The sequence below is a fragment of the Palaemon carinicauda genome, chromosome 29, assembly GCF_036898095.1.
Source record: "Palaemon carinicauda isolate YSFRI2023 chromosome 29, ASM3689809v2, whole genome shotgun sequence".
Lineage (NCBI taxonomy): Eukaryota > Metazoa > Arthropoda > Malacostraca > Decapoda > Palaemonidae > Palaemon > Palaemon carinicauda.
The window spans coordinates 67627030-67634529 of NC_090753.1; positions in this window are offsets into that span (position 1 = coordinate 67627030).

Here is a 7500-nt window from a genome sequence, read left to right on the forward strand (position 1 = left end):
AACAAATTGAATTTCCTATACAACTAGATGGGCGCTCAGTAGAGCGTAGACCTCCGCCACGGCATATCTCTCGACCTTAACCTTGACCTGGGACCTTTAAAATCGAATACCTTCCACGTCTTAACATATAAAATAATACCTGAAAGTTTCACTAACCTTTGAGAAAAATTGTGACCTCCGCCACGGCTGCTTATTTTTCGACCTTGACCTTGATCTTTGACCTAAGACTTTCACAATTTCACTACTCTATGAGTAAAATTGTGACCACCACTGCAGCTTATTTCTCGACCTTGAACTTTGACCTAGGACATTCAAAATCGAATCGCCTCCACATTTCAACATAGCAATTATTCCCTGAAAGTTTCACTATACGAGCCAAAAATTGTGTCCAGGAAGTTGTTCACGCACAAACAGACGAACAAACGAGGCCGCAAACATAACCTCCTCCCAACTTCGTCAGCGGAGGTAAAACCTAAATGGGAAGACCAAAACACGAGGCTGCTGAGTAACCAGAAAAAGTCTCCATTGTCCCTTTGAGTTCATGACATAGTCGCTTAATAAGGTCACATGACCTGAAGTCTGAGATGTCACAAATAACGAGGTACAGGGAGAATGAGGGGGGGAGGGGGGAGGGGGAAGGGGAGAGGGGGGGGGGAGGGGGTAAACTGGTGGAAAAATAATGCAGAGAAAATAAATAAGTACTTGAAAATAAATAACGGAGACACCGACTTGTCTAGACTCTTACTTTGCTATTTATAAGTGTGACATAAACCACCCTTTTGCTTGCTAGTTGCATTTTCCCCCTTCGAGAAAGCTCTCTCTCTCTCTCTCTCTCTCTCTCTCTCTCTCTCTCTCTCTCTCTCTCTCTCTCTCTCTCTCTCTCTCTCTCTCTCCATGACCATACAACTTAATAGAAAAAATGCATAGGTGAAAATACAACTAAATATAGCTAAAATGTATAGGGAATATCATCTATAATAAGAGGGTCTCTCTCTCTCTCTCTCTCTCTCTCTCTCTCTCTCTCTCTCTCTCTCTCTCTCTCTCTCTCCATGAAAATACAACTTAATATAGCAAACCTGTATAGGGAATATAATATATAATAGGAGGGTCTCTCTCTCTCTCTCTCTCTCTCTCTGCTCCTCTCTCTCTCTCTCTCTCTCCTCTCTCTCTCTCTCTCTCTAGCACAAAATGTATAAGGGAACATCATGAACACAAAGAGGGTAAAACTCCTTAAAACTATAATAAATAATCTTAAGAGGAAAATTGAGATAGAAAATAATAGTGGTCTACAGAAAAGAAATGGAAGAGGGTAAAAGTCCTTAAAATATGATTAATAAATTTAATTAAATAAAAAATTGAGGCAAAAAAAAAAGAAAAAAAATCGGTAGTCCTTAAAAATTTAATCAATAATGTTTAGAAAATAAAAACTGAGGAAAAAAAAAAAAATTGGTAGTCCTAAAAAAATTTAATCAATAATGTTTAGAAAATAAAAAATCGACAGACAATATTAAAAAAAAAAAGAATTTGGTATTCCTAAAAAAAATTTAATCAATAATGATTAGAACATAAAAATTGAGAGGGAAAAATCAACAACTTAAGACAAGGTAGTCATTAAAAAATGTGATCAATAATGTTTAGGGGAAAAAATCATGATGGTTTAAAGCAAACAATGCAAGAAGATAAAAGTCTTTCTTAGAAAATATTATCATCCATAAAACTCAAGAAATGAGGCAAATTTCCAACCAAAAATACATTATGGTTCACAATAAACAAACGAAAAAAGTAAACCAAAAATACATTATGGTTCACAACAAACAAACGAGAGAAGTAAACCAAAAATACATTGTGGTCCACAACAAACAAACGAGAGAAGTAAACCAAAAATAAATTGTGGTCCACAACAAACAAACGAAAGAAGTAAACCAAAAATACATTGTGGTCCACAACAAACAAACGAGAGAAGTAAACCAAAAATACATTGTGGTCCACAACAAACAAACGAGAGAAGTAAACCAAAAATACATTGTGGTCCACAACCAACAAACGAGAGAAGTAAACCAAAAATAAATTGTGGTCCACAACAAACAAACGAGAGAAGTAAACCAAAAATAAAATTGTGGTCCACAACAAACAAACGAAAGAAGTAAAACCAAAAATACATTGTGGTCCACAACAAACACACGAGAGAAGTAAACCAAAAGTACATTGTGGTCCACAACAAACACACGAGAGAAGTAAACCAAAAGTACATTGTGGTCCACAACAAACACACGAGAGAAGTAAACCAAAAGTACATTGTGGTCCACAACAAACACACGAGAGAAGTAAACCAAAAGTACATTGTGGTCCACAACAAACACACGAGAGAAGTAAACCAAAAGTACATTGTGGTCCACAACAAACACACGAGAGAAGTAAACCAAAAGTACATCGTGGTCCACAACAAACACACGAGAGAAGTAAACCAAAAATACATTATGATCCACAACAAACAAACGAGAGAAGTAAACCAAAACATTGTGGTCCACAACAAACAAACGAGAGAAGTAAACCAAAAATACATTATGATCCACAACAAACAAACGAGAGAAGTAAACCAAAACATTGTGGTCCACAACAAACAAACGAGAGAAGTAAACCAAAAATACATTGTGGTCCACAACAAACAAACGAGAGAAGTAAACCAAAAGTACATTGTGGTCCACAACAAACACACGAGAGAAGTAAACCAAAAATACATTGTGGTCCACAACAAACACACGAGAGAAGTAAACCAAAAATACATTGTGGTCCACAACAAACACACGAGAGAAGTAAACCAAAAGTACATCGTGGTCCACAACAAACACACGAGAGAAGTAAACCAAAAATACATTATGATCCACAACAAACAAACGAGAGAAGTAAACCAAAAATACATTGTGGTCCACAACAAACAAACGAAAGAAGTAACCCAAAAATACATTATGGTCCACAACAAACAAACGAAAGTAAACCAAAAATACATTATGGTCCACAACAAACAAACGAGAGAAGTAAACCAAAAATACATTATGGTCCACAACAAACAAACGAGAGAAGTAAACCAAAACATTGTGGTCCACAACAAACAAACGAGAGAAGTAAACCAAAAATACATTGTGGTCCACAACAAACAAACGAGAGAAGTAAACCAAAAATACATTGTGGTCCACAACAAACAAACGAGAGAAGTAAACCAAAAATACATTGTGGTCCACAACAAACAAACGAGAGAAGTAAACCAAAAATACATTGTGGTCCACAACAAACAAACGAAAGAAGTAAACCAAAAATACATTGTGGTCCACAACAAACAAACGAGAGAAGTAAACCAAAAATACATTGTGGTCCACAACAAACAAACGAAAGAAGTAAACCAAAAATACATTGTGGTCCACAACAAACAAACGAGAGAAGTAAACCTAAAATAAATTGTGGTCCACAACAAACAAACGAGAGAAGTAAACCAAAAATACATTGTGGTCCACAACAAACAAACGAGAGAAGTAAACCAAAAGTACATTGTGGTCCACAACAAACAAACGCAAGAAGCAGTTTCGCCTGGCGGTTAAAAACAGAAAATGCGAATGGCAAAATGGGAACTTAAAAGTGCATTAATAAATAAGTTATTGAATCTAATAAGAGATAACAAGCTGAACATCACACAGGCCCCTTGGCATTCATCACATTGGAGTAGATAAGATTCTTATTGTAATACAACTTAATTAAATGCCACGGGAGATATTATCATTATTATGACTTGCTAAGCTACAACCCTAGTTGGAAAAGCAGGATGCTATTAGACCAGGGGACCCAAAAGGGATAATAGCCCCGTGAGGAAAGGAAACAAGGAAAAAATAAAATATTTCAAGAAGAGAGACAATATTACATCCCTAGTTGGAAAAGCAGGATGCTATAAGACCAGGGGCCCCAACAGGGATAATAAACCAGTGAGGAAAGGAAACAAGGAAAAATTTAAATATTTTAAGAAGAGCAACAATATTTGAATAAATATTACTTTATAAACTATAAAAACTTCAACAAAACAAGAGGAAGAGAACTGAAGATATAAGATAGAACAGTGTACCCGAGAGTACCCTAAAGCAAAAGAACTCCAACTCCAAGAGAACTTGCTAAGCTACAACCCTAGTTGGAAAAGCAGGATGCTATAAGCCCAGGGGCCCCAACAGGGATAATAGCCCTGCGAGGAAAGGAAATAAGGAAAAAATAAAATATTTCAAGAACAGCAACAACATTAAAAATAAATATTTACTATATAAACTTTAAAAACTTAACAGGATAAAATATGGTTTAAATTAAAATCATACCACACGCTCCACACTTCAAAGGTTTAAAGGCCGCTCATGAATAGCAGAGGCTAGAGACAGTGACAGACCCCTAGCAAGCAGGACAATGCCCTAGAGACTGACCATCACATATATAAGACCAGCGCCTAAGGCCACCCTCTCTCCACCCAAGCTAGGAACAGGGACAGCTAGGCAATGGCTGCTGGTAACTCAGATAGATAGATAGATAGGGATCCCTCAGAGAGAGAGAGAGAGAGAGAGAGAGAGAGAGAGAGAGAGAGAGAGAGAAATTCTTAACACAAGAAATCATTGGACTATAGGCTACACCAAACCTAAGCTCACAAAAATGGTGAGGTTACACACAATAAAAGAACTAATGAGTTTGAGTGGGATACGAACCCCAATAGGCAAGCTATCTCATGTGGTGTGCACACTAAAAAAAGGTGACTTCATTTTGCCTGTTTTTCCAAGCAGAAATAGATGGGTTGATTTATCTCAATATATTGTTTGTCCTGCAACGAATTTACAATACAATAAGACTTCTGGTTCCCCTGGCTTAGATTGAGGCAATAGTTCGTGAATTATATATATATATATATATATATATATATATATATATATAGTATATATATATATATATATATATATATATATATATATATAATATATATATATATATATATATATAATATATATATATATATATATATATATATATATATATATAAATTAGAAATGAAATGTGTTAAAATCTAATGCCAAAAAGCATCCTATTATTATTATTATTATTATTATTATTATTATTATTATTATTATTATTATTACCTAAATTACAAGCGTAGTTGGAAAAGCATAATGCTATAAGCCCAAGGGCTCCAACAGGGAAAAATAGCCCAGTGAGGAAAGGAAACTGGGAAATAAATAAACTACAAGAGAAGTAAAAAACAATCAAAATAAACCATTTTAAGATAATTAACAACATTAAATTAATCTATCATATATAAACTATAAACACATCATAAAAACAAGAGGAAGAGAAACAAGATAGAAAGAAAGCGTGCCCGAGTGTATCCTCAAGCAAGAGACCTCGAACCCAAGCCAGTGGAAACCCATGGTACAGAGGTTATGGCACTACCCCAGACTAGAGAACGATGGTTTGATTTTGGAGTGTCCTTCTCCTAGAAGAGCTGCTTACCATAGCTAACGAGTCTCTTCTAATAGAATATTGTTATCACCAACATAATTTGCAAATAAATGTTTTTATTTGGTACATATAAAAACAAGGGAGTTGGGAGTGGTTGGTCCTTGCTTCTGCCATTCACGAGCGACCTTTAAACCTCTACAGTTCAGATTTGAAAGCTGATCCTTCTGTAATGAAGGACCTAAAGGGAGAAATTGAATTTAAGAAGAAACTAAAGACATTACTTTTCACAAGATCATATGATTTGGAAGATGCTACAATCAAAGAATTGTATAAGTTATAATGAAAATGTTTCGTTAGATGATTAATATGGACCCGCCCGAGAAGTAGTTCACTCGACTTCAGTGGAGGGTTGGATTTAAACCCAAAACAAGTAAACAAGTAATGAGAAGTGACATGTCTTGTTTGATACTGTAGCACCACCAGCATCCAAAGAAGATTTAGAACCATCAGTATATCACCCCTATATGGTAAAGAGCAAGTGTCTGTATATATATATATATATATATATATATATATATATATATATTATATATATATACATATATATATATATAGTATATATATATATATATATATATATATATATATATATATATACATACATATATATATATATATATATATATATATATATATATATATATATATATATATATATATATATATATATACACACACAGTATCAGGTCACGTTCAGCAACAAGACGTATAACTACTCTTCTCTCCATGTCCCTCGGGTAGTGAGGACAGGGAGTAGTCATACCCTGGTGATAAGGTTTATACTGAGGAAAAGAGAAGGGGATGGAGAGGGTTGAGTACTGCTTTTCCAACTAGGGTTGCAGCTTAGCAAGTAATAATAATAATAATAATAATAATAATAATAATAATAACAATAATAATAATAATAATAATAATAATAATATTAATAGAGAATGGAAGTCTATGATTGCTTATAAATAAATCACTTTAGCCAAGGGGCTTCTTTGTTGGAGAACTGGTGGATAAAATCTTCACAAAACAAAAGCAAACAGGAGGAACAGCAGCTCTGGGGCCTGTTCAGCCTTTAAATGTTAAATTAAGTATAAAAGCCTTTAAAGGGAGATTTTCTTCCCAACGCCAACTTGCCTACGGGGAGGGCAACTATGTGGATTAAAGGAAAATTGTGAGTCTTTAACAGATTTGCAATTAACTTCCACACTTTTATTATTATTATTATTACTATCCAAGCTACAACCCTAGTTGGAAAAGCAAGATGCTACAAGCCCAGGGGCCCCAATAGGGAAAAATAGCCCAGTGAGGAAAGGAAATAAGGAAATAAATAAATGAAGAGAACCAATTAACAATAAATCATTCTAAAAAAGGCAACAACGTCAAAACAGATATGTCCTATATAAACTATTAACAACGTCAAAAACAAATATGTCATATATAAACTATAAAAAGACTTAGAACATCATTAGCCTTTAACTCCACAAAAAAATGCACAATTGAAGTGTCAAAATACAAAATAAAAAAAAACTTAAGAACTCAAAAAGGAAACAGTGAAATATATACAACTCCACAAAAAAAAATGCACAATTGAAGTGTCAAAATACAAAAAATAAAAATTCAAACTGGCAATTAACTCCAACACTTAGAACATCATAAGCCTTTAACTCCACAAATAACGCTCACTTGAAGTGTCAAAATACAAAATACAAAAAAAACTTAGAATTCAAAAAGGAAACAGTGAAATATATACTACTCCACAAAAAAATGCACAATTGAAGTGTCAAAATACAAAAAATAAAAATTCAAACTGGCAATTAACTCCAACACTTAGAAACATCATCAGCCTTTAACCTCCACAAATAACGCTCACTTGAAGTGTCAAAATACAAAATACAAAAAAACCTCAAGAATTCAAAAAGGAAACAGTGAAATATATACAATATAACTCGTATAAAAGAAGCAAAATTCGAACATTAA